At 42.0% G+C, this 15,608-nt stretch overlaps 1 long non-coding RNA gene across 1 annotated transcript; it reads right to left on the reverse strand.

Moving 5' to 3' along the window:
* Positions 1-7,559: 7,559 nt before the first annotated feature.
* On the reverse strand, positions 7,560-13,100 carry LOC118937295 (uncharacterized). Its single transcript, XR_005034539.2, has 3 exons — positions 13,008-13,100; positions 8,146-8,412; positions 7,560-8,036 (listed from the first exon to the last, which is right to left on the reverse strand). It is a non-coding gene; the product is annotated as an uncharacterized LOC118937295 (long non-coding RNA).
* Between the last annotated feature and the right edge of the window lie 2,508 nt (positions 13,101-15,608).

Genomic DNA, 15,608 nt, shown 5'->3' on the forward strand with positions numbered 1-15,608 from the left:
AGGAAAGGAACACCATCCTAATATTGAGTTGCACCCCCTTTAGTCCTCAGAACAGCCTTAATTTGTCGGGACACGGACTAGAAGATGTCGAATGCGTTCTACAGGAACGCTGGCCCATGTTGACTCCAATGCTTTCCACAGTTGTGTCAAGTTGGACTGGATGTCCTTTGGGTGGTGAACCATTATTGATGCACACGGGAAACTGTTGAGCGTGAAAAACCCAGCAGTGTTGCACTTCTTGACACACTCAAACCTGGTGCGCCTGGCACCTACTACCATACCCCGTTCAAAGGCACTTAAATATTTTGTTTTGCCTATTGACCCTCTGAATGGCACACATACACAACCCATGTCTCAATTGTCTCAAGGCTTAAAAATCCTTCTTGTTGTTGAAACTAGGGGGCACTATTTTCATTTTTGGAAAAATAACATTCCCAAAGTAAACGGGCTATTTTGTCAGGACAAGATGCTAGAATATGCATATAATTGAGAACTTAGGATAGAAAACACTCTAAAGTTTCCAAAACTGTAAAAATATTGTCTGTGAGTATAACAGAACTGATATTGCAGGCGAAAGCCTGAGAAAAATCCAATCACGAAGGGACTCTTATTTAGAAAGCTCTGCGTTCCTATGCGTCCCTATTGAGCAGTGACAGGGATATCAACCAGATTCCTTTTTCTATGGCTTCCCTAATGTGTCTAGTGTCACAATACATAGTTTCAGGCTTTTATTTAGAAAAATGAGCCTGAATGACAACATTGCGTCAGTGGTCAGCTGGAGGCTCTCAGAGTGATTTGTGCGTAATAGACAAATGCGGCTATTGTTTCTCGCTTTCCTACGAAGAAGCCACCTGTCCCGGTTGATATGTTATCGAATAGATATTTGAAAAACACCTTGAGGATTGATTATAAAAAACGTTTGCCATGTTTCTGTCGATATTATGGATCTAATTTGTTTCCGGTGGATTTCTCAACCAAACGTGAAGTACAAACGGAGGTATTTCGGCTATAAAAATAATCTTTATGGGACAAAATGAACATTTGCATTCGTGAGTGAAAACATCCGAAGCTCATCAAAGGTAAACGATTTAATTTGATTACTTTTCTGATTTTCGTGACCAAGCTGCCTGCTGCTAGCTGGACATAATGCTATGCTAGGCTATCGATAAACTTACACAAATGCTTGTCTTGCTTTGGCTGTAAAGCATCATTTCAAAATCTGAGATGACAGGGTGATTAACAAAAGCCTAAGCTGTGTTTCAATATATTTCACTTGTGATTTCATGAATATGAATATTTTCTTGTAATATTTTTTGTCCGTTGCGTTATGCTACTTCGTGTCAGTTGATGACAATTCTCCCGGATCCGGGATGGGTAGTTCCAAGATTAACCTGTCTCCTCCCCTTCATCTTTACTGGTTGAAGTGAATTTAAGCAGTGACATCAATAAGGGAACCAATATTTAGTACACTCAGTGTAATGGATCAATCTCAGTGTGACTGCCAGGATGAGTGTGACATGGAACATTTCTGCCTTGCTGATGCATGTGAAATAGTGGACCCTTACGAACAGAGGAGACAGGAACATAGACCTGCAACAAGGTCTTCAAGAGCTAAATGGTTCATTTACAGGTGCAGGAGTGCAGGGTGTTCATATGAACTGTGATTGAATGATGAAAGACAAAATCTATGTAGACCTACACGAAACAAAAATGTAATTGTCTTATCTGAATAAACTTTACAATACATAAATTAATAAATTGCTTAAAACAAATGTGTATGCTGCATGGAACAGCTCACAGAACCATTGTGCATTGGGCCTGTAGCACCTCTCTGTTCCACAACAACCTAAAATAAACTGTGTTGTGCTGCGTTCATGACCAAGTGGGAAAGTGGTTATTACCAATTGTGAAATACGAGTTAGGGCATTCACATTTAGAACTGGGAAATATCATGAAACATGGAGGTCATTAGAAGACTACCAGAGCTGATATCACTTTCTAAATCAAAAGCCAAATGAACATTTTGCATTTTGTACCAACAATTTGTATTTTGTTCATACCATAAACAACAACTGCTGAAGATGCGTAATGCTTGCTGTCTTTTTTGGTTGACAAGTGATGTCAAAGAGCTGCAAGTGGGAAACTGGGATGATAGATGAGTTTCCCACTAGTAACTACCAGTTGGAGGGGCATTCAAGTTGTATATGCTTTACGAAATTACGAGATGTTGTGAATGCAGCATTAGCACACATGGCAATTGCTTATCTCTTCCCTGGAAAATATAACCTGGTCCAATAACAGGGTGATTTCAAGACAACTCCGAAACATCCGAGCCTCAAAATTAAAATGTGCTTTAGTTATTTGTGTAGAGCTTCATCCTGGTTGATTCTGTGTCTTTCCAAGAGGGAAACTCGGGGCTCATCTTTCTACAACGAGTTTGATATTTCGGAGTTTCCGAGTTCTGAGTTATCTTGAAAGCGATAAAAGGTCTTCAAACAGATAGGCCTAAACTAAGTAGGTGTTCTTAATGATGAACAATTAATTGTTGACAGGAATCATCTCAATGTATTTCCAGTACACAATCAGTAATAAACATTTGTGAACATTAGGCAAAAACATCTTCCGCAATTACATCATACCAATCAATAACAGTGAAAAATAAGAAATAGTCAGGTAATATTCCGGGACTAATGTTGGAGTCCTTGAGAGGGGGGGGGGGTTCTAGAGAACTGGTCCCACCATCACAGGGGGTTCTAGATCGGTTCTACTTGATTGGGAGGGGTCCGGGTCCAGGGACTGTATAGAGTCAGCTGTAACCTCTGGAGGAATGCCAAAACAGTGGCGCAACGAGGAACAGGGGAGACCTTGCATGCTGATGGGATATAGAGTCACAGGAAAAATAACCAAATAAAAACCCCAACGACAACACCACTGTCCGGGTAATGTTTCCTCACAATGGGTCAGTCAAGCTGTGTCACCCTGTAGAGGCTGTTAGAGACACCTGTTCTCTGCTTTCATCAGTCCGTCCATCAGTCAGTCAATCTCACCCTGTGTGTTTCTGAGTCCTCCAGCTTCAACACACCTTTTTTCTCTACCCATGATTTAGTTTGATCTAAATACTTTGTAAGCCAATTCTTTATCTCTGTCTGGCTCAGTCTGGGGGTCCTGGTCTCCACTCCTCTGCCTGGTTGTGAATAGCTCTTTTCTTCGTCTCTCCTCCCTCTCTCTGTGGCAGTACACAGGCTGGAATGAACTCTTCAGCCCCGCGAACCCCTCTACCTGCCTTCTACCTGCCTGCTGTGTGTGTGTCTGTGTGTGTGTTTCAGGGGCATTGTGTGTGCTGGGTGTCTGATTACCTACGCAGATAATCCCCAGTCCGCCAGTCAATTGGTGGAATGCTGGGCCTGGGCCAAGCTGTTCAGTTGCTGCTGGCCTCTGGTTACCTACTGATTCAGAGTCAGCTACTTTAAACATTATTTCAATCTTCACCACTCTTTGCTAATGAACACATTGGATCATAGAACAGGGTTTAGTGTATACAGGGTCAATTGTGTGTTATGGTTGGGTGGGTATCGAGGTCCGTGACAGCTCAGGTAAGACCTCCAGTAAGAGAGAGTATGGATGGAAAAAGTACCCAATTTTCATACTTGATTAAAAGCAAAGATACAGTGCATTAATAGAGAATGACTGAAGTAAAAGTGAAAGTCACCTAGTAAAATACTGCTTGATTAAGTCTAAATGTATTTGGTTTAAAAAAAAAGTTGTGAAAGTAAATGTTATTGCTAAAATACACTGATTATACCAAGCATTAGGAACACCTTCCCAATATTGAGTTGGAACCCCCCCCCCCTTTTGCCCTAAGAACAGTCTTAATTTGTTGGGGCATGGACTCTACAACGTGTCGAAATGTGTTCCACATGGATGCTGGCCCATTTTGACTCCAATGCTTCCCACAGTTGTGTCAAGTTGTTTGGATGTCCTTTGATACACACAGGAAACTGTTAAGGGTGAAACACCCAGCAGCGTTGCAGTTCTTGACACAAACTGGTATGCCTGGCACCTACTACCTATACCCCGTTTAAAGGCACTAACATACCCTCTGTATAGCACACATACACAATCCATGACTCAATTGTCTCAAGGCTTAACAATCCTTCTTTCAACTGCCTCCTCCCCTTCATCTAAACTGATTGAAGTGGATTTAACAAGTGACATCAATAAGGGATCATAGCTTTCACTTGGATTCACCTGTTCAGTCTATGTCATGGAAAAAGCAGGTGTTCTTAATGTTTTGTATACTCAGTGTAAATGTAAAAGTATAAATTATTCAAAATTCCTTATATTAAGCAAACCAGATGGCACCATTTACTTGTTTTTTAAATGAATTTACAGATAGCCAGAGGTACACTCCAACAAGATCATTTACAAATGAATTTACAAACAAAGCGTTTGTGTTTAGTGAGTCTGCCAGATCAGAGGCAGTAAGGATGACCAAGGATGCTCGCTTTATGAGTGTGTGAATTGGGCCATTTTTTTCTGTCCTGCTAAGCAAGTACTTTTAGGTGTCAAGGAAAATATATGGAGTAAAAAGTACATTAAAAGTAACAAAAAATATATAAATAGTGAAGTGAAGTACAGATTTAAGTAGTACTTTTAATTATTTTCACTTAAGGACTTTATCTCTCTCTCTGTCTCTCTCTCTCTCTCAGTGGTGCAGAGAGAGAGCTTGGCATATCTCCCCACAGAACGAGAGAAAGGACAATAGAGGGTCAACTGCTCGGGGTGACTGACTGATACTTAAATATTCATACAGGTGAAAGTGTCCGTTTATCAGTCACTCTTCCAGCCCACTCTATCATCACACATGCATATTTTATAAAGCTTTATAATGCGTTGTAATGATGAGTGGTGAGGCAGCAGCTTCACATTTAATGTCAAATTGCAAAAACTTTTCCTATTTAGAACTTCTAATTCAACAAGACAGGATGCACAGAGAGTTTACAATAGTCAACACAGATTAGACAGGAAATAGTAGCAAAGATAGTTATCAAATCAAACTTTATTTGTTAAATGCACCAAATACAACAAGTGCAGACCTTACCTAGAAATGTTTACTTACAAACCCTTATTACAGTGCAGTTCAAGAAGAGTTTTTATTTACCAAATAAAAGAAAGTAAAAAATAAAAAGTAACACAATAACGAGGCTATATACAGGGAGTACCGGTACTGGGTCAATGTGTGGGGGTACAGGTTAGAGGTCATTTGTACATGTAGGTAGGGGTGAAGTGTCTATGCATAGATAATAAACAGCGAGTAGCAGCAGTGTACAAAACAAATGGAAAGGGGGGGGGGTCAATGTAAATAGTCCGGTGGCCATTTGATTAATTGTTCAGCAGTCTTATGGCTTGGGGGTAGAAGCTGTTAAGTAACCTTTTGGTCCTAGACTTGGCGCTCCGGTACCGCTTTCCGTGCGGTAGCAGAGAAAACAGTCTATGAGATGGGTGACTGGAGTCTTCCTCTGACACCGCCTGGTATATAGGTCCTGGATGACAGCATGCTTGGCCCTAGGGATGTACTGGGCCGTACGCACTACCCTCTGTAGCGCCATACGGTCAGATGCCAAGCAGTTGCCATACCAGGCGGTGATGTAACCGGTCAGGATGCTCTCGGTGTAGCAGCTGTAGAACTTTTTGAGGATCTGGGGACCCATACCAAATCTTTTCAGTCTCCTTATGGGGAAAAGGTGTTGTCGTGCCCTCTTCCCGACTCTCTTGGTGTGTTTGGACCATGATAGTTAGTTGGTGATGTGGACACCAAGGAACATGAAACTCTCGACCCGCTCCACTACAGCTATATGTTAATGGGGGCCTGTTAGTAATTAGGTTATTAGACAATAATAGTCTACAGTAGCCTACAGTAGGCCATGACTCATTGACAGACCAAGTCTGTACAAACCATGGCAATAAAGCAATAAACCATTTGCCTTTCTGAAATATGATTCACTCTGCAAAGAAACTGTACTTTGAGTAAAATTGGCTGATCCATAAACATGCCTTTGCACTCGCTCTCTCACCTTCTCTCTCTGTATCCCTCTCCTCTCCCTTCCTGCCTGAGTTAAGCAGCTTCGTGGCAGGGGAGTGTTACACATGGACAAATTGAACAATGCGCTGGTGATGAAACATGCATGAGCTCCTTTGTCTGAGGATGTAAACAGAGCTTTAGTTTACTCTCACTAACCCGGGTAGTCTATGCATCAGAAAACTGTGTTAGCCTGCTGAGCAGAAGCCTAGGCATTACTTTATGGTCCTGTATGGCCAGCTATTTTCACAAGTATGTGGTACATTTTCACAGCTCTTAATACAAAATGCCAAACTGGTCACACTTGTAACGCAGCCAATCTTTCATTAAAAACCTGTCATTGTGCATTGTGCCTGTCATTTTGTTCGTGGGCAGCTTTCACCACACAACCATTGATTCAAAGTATACGTGTATTGTAAAATGTAATGAGAACATTGGTTTAATCACCAACACTGTCACGTCTACTTCCCCTGCGAACCACCGGTCCTGGCAACCCATCATGAGGCACACCTGGACTTCATCATCACCCTGATTACTTCCCCTTTATCCAGCACTCCGTTGTATCACCCATTAGGTAGTATTGCTTCCTGTTTAGACTCTACTTCTATTTTTGTATTAACTCCATGTTTGTTCCGATTAAACTCAGACTGCACCTGCTTCCTGACTCTCTGCGTCTCCGTTACAAACACCACATAATGTCTTTTTAATATAGTTGTTTTAACTAGTTTATCCAATAGCAAACAATCCAAGATACAGAACATGTTTCAAATCACTCTTACAATGCTGAAAGTAATATGCGACAGCACTGTAAATTACAGTAGATTACACAGTTTTCACATTAGGCAATACACTTGACATTGGTCTGCGTTGATGTTGTTGCATGCCTCATCCATGACCAGGAGGAGGGTGGCACGTTCATGGGGATGGCGATTGTACACCTTCCATCTTTATGCTGCAAAAAAATCCTCAATACGGTTGAGGAAAGGAGAGTATGTAGGCAGGTTTATGGGCCATGAATCAGGGATGGGCCCGAAACTATGCATGTGTAACAGCTGTGAAATTCACAAAGTACTTTAACCAGGTTCATATATTAATATGGCATGTTGATTTGTTATTATGCATGCCTGCATCCTGGGAGTAGGTACTTACGCTTTGCCTTGCGTGCTCAAATCATTTTGATACACTATGAGAGGTAAGCATGTTTTTTCTGTCGTCTTCAAAAAAGTTTGTTTCCTTTAAGTACAAAGTCACACACAAGAGTTTTGTTCATGAATAATGTTGTATATTTAGATGTTACTCATAAGTGGATGGTATTGTTAAGATGCACTTGTAATTGTACTTTTCAGGATGATATTAACATTCTGAATTCAACATGTGGTTAATAGCTAGCTATGGTATTAGCAGGCTATTGTATGTGTGAACGATGGCTAGCTCCTCGAATGATCCCAGTCCCTTGTATTGTGCATCAGTTGTAGAAAGAGGTGACGATTCGCAGAACATATGTGTTCTATAAGTGTTTTATTTTCTTTTGGATTCAAGATGCAGAGGGTGAATTCTGATGAATTAAAACAACCTGATCTCCAAAGTCGACGTCTATAGTCTCAATCAACCACACACAACGCAGAGTTACAGTGGAGCAGTATAGCACCGGTTACACCTGAACCACCTCTGCATAGTGGAACCTGACATTGTCCCACACAATGACATATGTAACCCCTTCACCTTGACAGGCCTGCTCAATTTAATTGAGAAACACAATGAGGTGTGCAGTGTTATAGGATCCAACGGCTTACATCCTAACACACCAACTTCAGAGATTGCTGTGCACATGGAGATGTTTCCCCAGGTACTTGGACGGTCGCCCGTTGGCCAATGCGGTTCCGCCCACGTTGAAGCCCGCTTCATCAACAGAAACATTATTGTGATGGTTCACAGCAGCATCAAGCACCATCACCCTCTAAAATATATATTTTGGTTAGTTATTTTTGACCGTATAGTTACAATATGATATTTTGAAGTAGCATGTGCATCAAATGGTAACAGTAAAACAGTATATAGTGCTGTACCTGAACACACTCTGCCCAGAGTTGTTTCACCCGGTTGATGTTTCTCTCAAAAGGCACCAGGTAAATGTGTTTCATAGATACCTGGTGCCTCTTCAAAAGGCGGGTGATTGGTGGTAGGCTGATGGATGCAATATTGGCAAAGGTGTCATCATTGTCCTCAATGGCCTGCTTTTTTTCAGACAGTTGTATGTCATTCCTGGCCCTCACCATTTCCACCACTGCTTGTCGGTCAGCACACAGCCACCATCATGGGGTCTTCAGTCAATTCTGAACAAAGTATACTGTCAGTAGATCATACAGGAAGAATACTGTAACACGTTTTGTACAATTACATACATATTTTAATGTAATTTACTGTAAATGTAATCAGTGGCAATTTTAGCATATAAATCTTGGTGGGGTAAACCCCCAAAAATGTGGGATGCATGCCAAACGAGGGGTAACTCTGTTGGGAGCGCGCGTCATGAGACAGAGGCTCTCTGCCAGACCACTGACTCAAAGAGGTCTCATGAGCCCCTCCTTTATAGTAGAATCCTCAAACCAGTTTCTAAAGACGGTTGACATCTAGTGGAAGCCCTAGGAAGTGCAAACTAATCCATATCGCAATGTGTATTCGATAGGCCAAGCTTTGAAAAACTACAAACCTCAGATGTCTCACTTCCTGGTTGGATTTTTCTCAGGTTTTCGCCTGCCATATGACTTCTGTTATGCTCACAGACATCATTCAAACAGTTTTAGAAACTTCAGAGTGTTTTCTATCCAATACTAATAATAATATGCATATATTAGTATCTGGGACAGAGTAGGAGGCAGTTCACTCTGGGCACGGTATTCATCCAAAAGTGAAAATGCTGCCCCCTATCCCAAAAAGGTTCAAACTAATGCAAGAGAGAAAGAGACAAGAAAGTAGTCAAGACGACTAGCTTGATTAAGTCTCCTCCATCTCACTAGGTCAGGGTTTTTTAGTCTCTAAATATCCACTATTTCTAATGTGTCCATAATATTTGTGATTTCCTTAAGGGCACAGTGATGATAGTTTGTAGAGTGATTACCTTTACGGTCCATTGAGGTACTTGGTAAAGCATTTTTTATATTACCTTTATTTAACTAGGCTAGTCAGTTAACAACAAATTCTTACTTACAATAATGGCCTACTGGGGAACTGCCTTGTTCAGGGGCAGAAGAACATATTTTTACCTTGTCAGCTCAGCGATTTGATCCAGCAACCTTTCAGTTACATAGCCCAATGCTCTAACCACTAGACTACCTGCTGCCCCACAATAGCTTTCTTTCCGAAATGTCCTCATGAACGAATTGACATTAAATATTTTCAGATTGGGGTGAACTAATCTGGCAGCCTCTGCCATGGTAAGGCATCTGTTTACCACACGGTCAACAATGATGGCCCGGACTATCACACCAACTTCAGAGATAGCTGTGCACATGGAGATGTTTCACCCACGTTGTCCAGGCACTTGGACGGTCGCCTGTTGGCCTATGAGGTTCTGTCCACGTTACAGAGTTTTCAGCGCTCAGGCAAAAGTGCTCATATAGGGGTTCACCGAATTAGAAGCAATATGGGATTCGTTTTTGTTCTCATGATCTGTCTGGACATTCAAAACTGTCTCAGGTTAAAATCTGCTGCCCTGCAGTTGGGATGAAGTCAGTGTCATGCTGACCGTACAGGACTGTCTCCAGAGCTCTGTCTAGACTAGAGCATGACTGACCTCTAGCGGGCAATATAAAAAACATGTGCTAGTCCTGTCTGATTATCACATACATTGTTATCATATACATTTCCATGTCAAGTCATGGAATACTTTAAACCACTTAGATACTTTGTGACCAGTTGAGTGACATGGCCAATCATCAAAAAAATATAGGAAACCACAATTCTGAACCCTAGCAGTAACTGTAGAAAGTGCAGCCTATTTGAAATTAATTAATTGTTCCGTAAATATCGAAATGAATTTCAATGCAAAACTGCTGCCCTGATTGTGCTCTGTATGTCAGGCCGCAATGTTTTATATATACACTAGATGACTTATAGGGGGTGCTGTGTTGATGCCACCATGGTGCTTCCATCTTGGCTCTCCCCCACCGCTGTAAAATATATTTAGGAAGTTATAGAAATGCATGTATTAATGTCTACATTCATTTTACCACATTTATTCTATTAGAGACCTTAATGCATACTTTTAAATTATATTATGTGAGCTAAACATAAAATAAATCAATATTATATATACAGTATATATAAAAACATTTTCTTTAAAGTATCATTTTTTAGAGATTGTTGTAGTGGGGACAGTAACATTAGCAACAAAAATACTTAAAGACATGCAATTTTGTCTTTGAAACATTTAATTGAAATACTGTAGAATTCCATTCATTCCTATGGAGGACTGCTCCCACCGGGGAGTGGTCAATACGGCCAACTGGTGACTTCAAAGCCTCTCAATGGCCAATAGATGGCATCAATAATCCAGGGTTTATATACATCATCATTGGTTGTCTGACTTTATGACACATCGGAAACTGAAAATATGGCTTGTAAACTCGAAACAAAGAGTTGTGTGCATTCACATGCTTTGAACAAGCTTGCGCCCCGAATTGTGGCCCGCAATTGCACTCTTATTGGATAGCCAGGCATGTTTAAATATATTTTTCACATTCAAACATTCGTGTTTCCAATTTTCTGACGTCATGAACAGCGCCGCTCGAGCCTGACCTTATCAGGCCGACAACATCATCTTCGCGTCAAACACCGATAGATGCAAAAACACAATATCGGTCGCAGGTGGAGAGATAGGAAACACACTTGAACATTGACGTTACTAAGACAACATTGAATTGTTTTGAGACATCAAACATTTAGTGTCATAACTGTAGTGTATTAGTGACACCTAGTGGTGCTATAATTGGTGAACGAGAAATAAAGTGGAAGTCAATGATTCCTAGCCAAGTCATTCAGTAAAGTAAGCTAAACAGCAAACAAGCGTGCTGAATAACAGCACTGAGCTTACCTTCTCTCCCGCTGTTTGATGTGCATTCTGACCCAGTCAGTGTTGGTTTGCGATGGGCAAAATGGATTAATAGTTTCAAACTGTTCATCACTGCTTCAGGAGTCAAAGATGCAGCACGAAAACAAGCTCTTTTATTGTACTTGCGAGGTTCGGACGTGCAGGATATATTCACCACGTTAGATGACACGGGGGAAGACAAGGACTACGCACTGACAAGCTAAACGAGTACTTCACTCCACAAAAAAAACATTCCCTACGAGAGACATTTGTTTAGGAAAGCTGAACAGGTGCAGGGGGAATCAGTGGACACATTTGTGAGCAGACTAAAACAGTTGGCTGCTACATGTGATTATGGAGATTTCAAAGATGATTTCCTAAGGGATGAAGTGATTGACAAGTGTCACTCAAACAGGTGCGCAAATGGTTTCTGCGGGAGAGAAACCTCACTCTCATGGCTCTAATGGATATAGCAAGAGCAATGGAGGATGTTGACCAGCAGGCGGCCAGAATGGAAAGACAATGTCAATGCAATTCAACAGGGGAAAAGTGAACAAAAACAACCCAGACAGGAATGGAACAAAATGGAGAAAAAGGAAAGCAATATTTTCTTCATCCAACAAAGGCAAGCCATCTAATGATGACCAAGTGGTTAAATGCTTCAGATGTGGCCAGGAGGGCCATACTGGTCAGGCATGTTCCATCACACAAGGTAAACAATGCAACAAATGTGGCAAAGACAGACATTCCTCCAAAATGTGCAGGACAAAGACAAAACTCAATGTAAATCAAGTCACAATCACACCTGCGACACAAAATGACAAACCAGACAATGACAATGATGAACAAGTGTTCACACTTAACAGCAGTACTGATGATGCTGAAATGCAGTTATTAGTCAATGGCCAGCTAGTTAACGTGTTAATTGACTCTGGGGCTAGCTGTAATATTGTGGGCATAGCAACATTCAGTCATTTGCAGAGCAAATGCAACGTGCAATTGAAACCAAAATCCAATAGACTTTACCCATATGGTTCAAAACAACCATTAGCAGTTGAGGGCCTGTTCACTGCCAACATTACAGCAGTTGTTCTCAGTCAGTCACTGCAGACATTCTAGTTGTGAAAGATGCACAGATATCTGTACTGGGAAAGAAATCAGCAGTTGCTATTGGCATTTTGCACATACTGTAGGGCCAAAGGCACAAAAACTCAGTTCAAGGTGATGACACAGACATTCAATGCTGCACTTCAGGAGGAATACAGGGCTGGCAAAACTGAAAGGCTTCCAGTTAGGAATTAATGTAGATGAGACTGTCACACCCGTTGCACAGCCAGTACGCAAAATACCATTCAGTGTCAGGAAGCTAGCTGAAGTGAAGACGAATGAGCTAGAGGACATGGATGTTATTGAGAAAGTGAATGGATCTACACCATGGGTGTCCCCATTAGTTGTAGTACACAAGAAAACCGGTGACAGAGTATGTGTTGGCATGCGCAGAGCAAATGAAGCTGTTGTGCAGGAGCGACACCCCATCCCCACCATCGATGAGATCCTGGAGGACATGTCAGGAGTACATATAAAGTTTGTTCTCCGGTGATTGTATGTTCGCCAATAGAAAGAAAGGAGGGTTGAGGCGGTTTATGTACTCGCCGACGAAGTTTGGCCAGTGTGACCGCACGTCGGCCTCTTACGCCACCTTTTTCTTTTTGAGTCTCGGGAGCCTGGTCAAAGGGGTGAGTAGTATGTCCTGTGCCTCCGACTTGTTGAAGAGGAGCCTGTTTCATTCGGACTGACACAATCTCAGAATTGACTTTGCAGTCAGTAACAGTAACTTACCAGGGCATTGCTCTGCACTTCCACAAGACTACCATGAATCAGAAAACAAGCCCTACATTTAGCATGGGCCAACTCTTCTCCTGGAGAGCCACTGGATATGCATGCTTTAGCCTGGCCCATTAGAACACACCTGATTCTGCTAATTAATGTCCTGATGAGCAGCTGCTTGGAATTAAGTATATTAGAGCAGGGCTGGAGCAAAAGCCTGCACACCCTGTAGCTTTGCAGAAGAAGAGTTGGTCACTCCTGGTCTGGTGGAATGTCTTGAGAATGACACAGTGTGAAAGTTAACCTGATATAGCAGGGCTTGAGGTGTAGATCATTATGATTTCTCCTGAAACAGACTTCTTCTCCTATCAGGTAACATATGACAGACATGCAGAATATAGCCTCTTCTGTTGAGTCACGGTATGGAGGAATAGATAATGAATGTATATGGCCTGATTTTTGATTGGCATGAATCTTAGGAATGACTGAGCTATGCATCACTAAGAGAAAGAGAGGGGGAAAGTTTAAGACAAATGGTAATAAATAAGTCAAGAAATGATTTGAAATCAATATCATGTGAAACATGGTCTGCATGTGGCACTCATTTATTTGCATCAACCCAATACGGCTGTTGGATGCAAATATCTTCAGTTTTTGAGTAGGGACTGGACGATAGAAGTATCACAATACTCGTTAGTATTGTGGTAAGGAAACAAAGTTGCAAACCTTGGGAACTCCGACATTAAATCTTAGTTGTGTCAGTGTTTAGGGACTTGTTTATGGACAACTACTAGCTCTTGGCATTAAACTTACCTAGGATCAGTGTTCAGGGACAATCAATCACATTTATTTATAAAGGTGTATGGAGAGAGGTCGGTAGTCGGTAGGGAGAGAGGTCGGTAGTCGGTAGGGAGAGAGGTCGGTAGGGAGAGAGGTCGGTAGAGAGAGGTTGGTAGTCGGTAGAGAGAGAGGTCGGTAGGGAGAGAGGTCGGTAGTCGGTAGAGAGAGAGAGAGGTAGTCGGTAGGGAGAGAGAGAGGTAGGGAGAGAGGTCGGTAGTCGGTAGCGAGAGGTCGGTAGAGAAAGAGAGAGGTAGGGAGAGGTTGGTAGTCGGTAGGGAGAGAGGTCGGTAGTCGGTAGGGAGAGAGGTCGGTAGTCGGTAGGGAGAGAGGTCGGTAGTCGGTAGGGAGAGAGGTCGGTAGTCGGTAGGGAGAGAGGTCGGTAGTCGGTAGGGAGAGAGGTCGGTAGTCGGTAGGGAGAGAGGTCGGTAGGGAGAGAGGTCGGTAGGGAGAGAGGTCGGTAGGGAGAGCTTAAGCCCCACCCTCTTCAACATGTATATCAACGACTTGGCGAGGGCACTAGAACAGTCTGCAGGACACACCATACCACAATCTGAAGCCAAATGTCTACTGTTTGCTGATGATCTGGTGCTTCTGTCCCCAACCAATGCTTTTGAGCCAATCAGTTGTGTTGTGACAAGGTAGGGGTGGCATACAGAAGATAGCCCTATTTGGTAAATTCACATTATGGCAAGAACAGCTCAAATAAGCAAAGAGAAACGACCGTCCATCATTACTTTAAGACATGAAGGTCAGTCAATCTGGAAAATTTCAAAAACTGCAGTCCCAAAAACCATCAAGCACTATGATGAAGCTGGCTCTCAAGAGTACCGCCACAGGAAAGGAAGACCCAGAGTTACCTCTGCTGCAGAGGATAAGTTCATCAGAGTTAACTGCACCTCAGATTGCAGCCCAAATAAATCCTTCACAGAGTTCAAGTAACAGACACATCTCAACATCAACTGTTCAGAGGTGACTGTGTGAGCCAGGCCTTCATAGTTGAATTGCTGCAAAGAAACCACTACTAAAGGACACCAACAAGAAGAAGATACTTGCTTGGGCCAAGAAACACGAGCAATGGACATTAGACTGGTGGAAATCTGTCCTTTGGTCTGATGAGTCCAAATTTGAGATTTTTGGTTCCAACCGCCGTGTCTTTGTGAGACGCAGAGTAGGTGAACGGGGATGATCTCCGCATGTGTGGTTCCCACCGTGAAGTATGGAGGAGGAGGTATGGGGGTGCTTTTCTGGTGACACTGTCTGTGATTTATTTAGAATTCAAGATACAATTAACCAGCATGGCTACCACAACATTCTGCGCTTAGTGAGACTATCATTTGTTTTTCAGAAGGACAATTACCCAAAACACACCTTCAGTCTGTGTAAGGGCTATTTGACCAAGGAGAGACCAAGGAGATTGATGGAGTACTGCAGCAGATGACCTGGCCTCTACAATCACCCAACTTCAACCGAATTAAGATGGTTTGGGATGAGTTGGACAGCAGAGTTAAGTTAAAGCAGCCATCAAGTGCTCAGCATATGTGGGAACAGTGGTGAAATAAGTGCTCTATTGTCATACTTTAGTAAAAGAAAAGATACCTTTTATAGTAAAAGTGAGTCACCCAGTAAAATCCTACTTGAGTAAAAGTCTAAGAATATTTTGTTTTAAATATACTTAAGTATCAAAAGTAAATGGAATTGCTAAAATGTACTTAAGTATTAAATGTAAAAGTATAAATAATTAAAAATTCCTTAAATTAATCAAACCAGACGGCA

This window comes from Oncorhynchus mykiss, chromosome 2 (assembly GCF_057628025.1).
Source record: "Oncorhynchus mykiss isolate SJ-2025 chromosome 2, ASM5762802v1, whole genome shotgun sequence".
Lineage (NCBI taxonomy): Eukaryota > Metazoa > Chordata > Actinopteri > Salmoniformes > Salmonidae > Oncorhynchus > Oncorhynchus mykiss.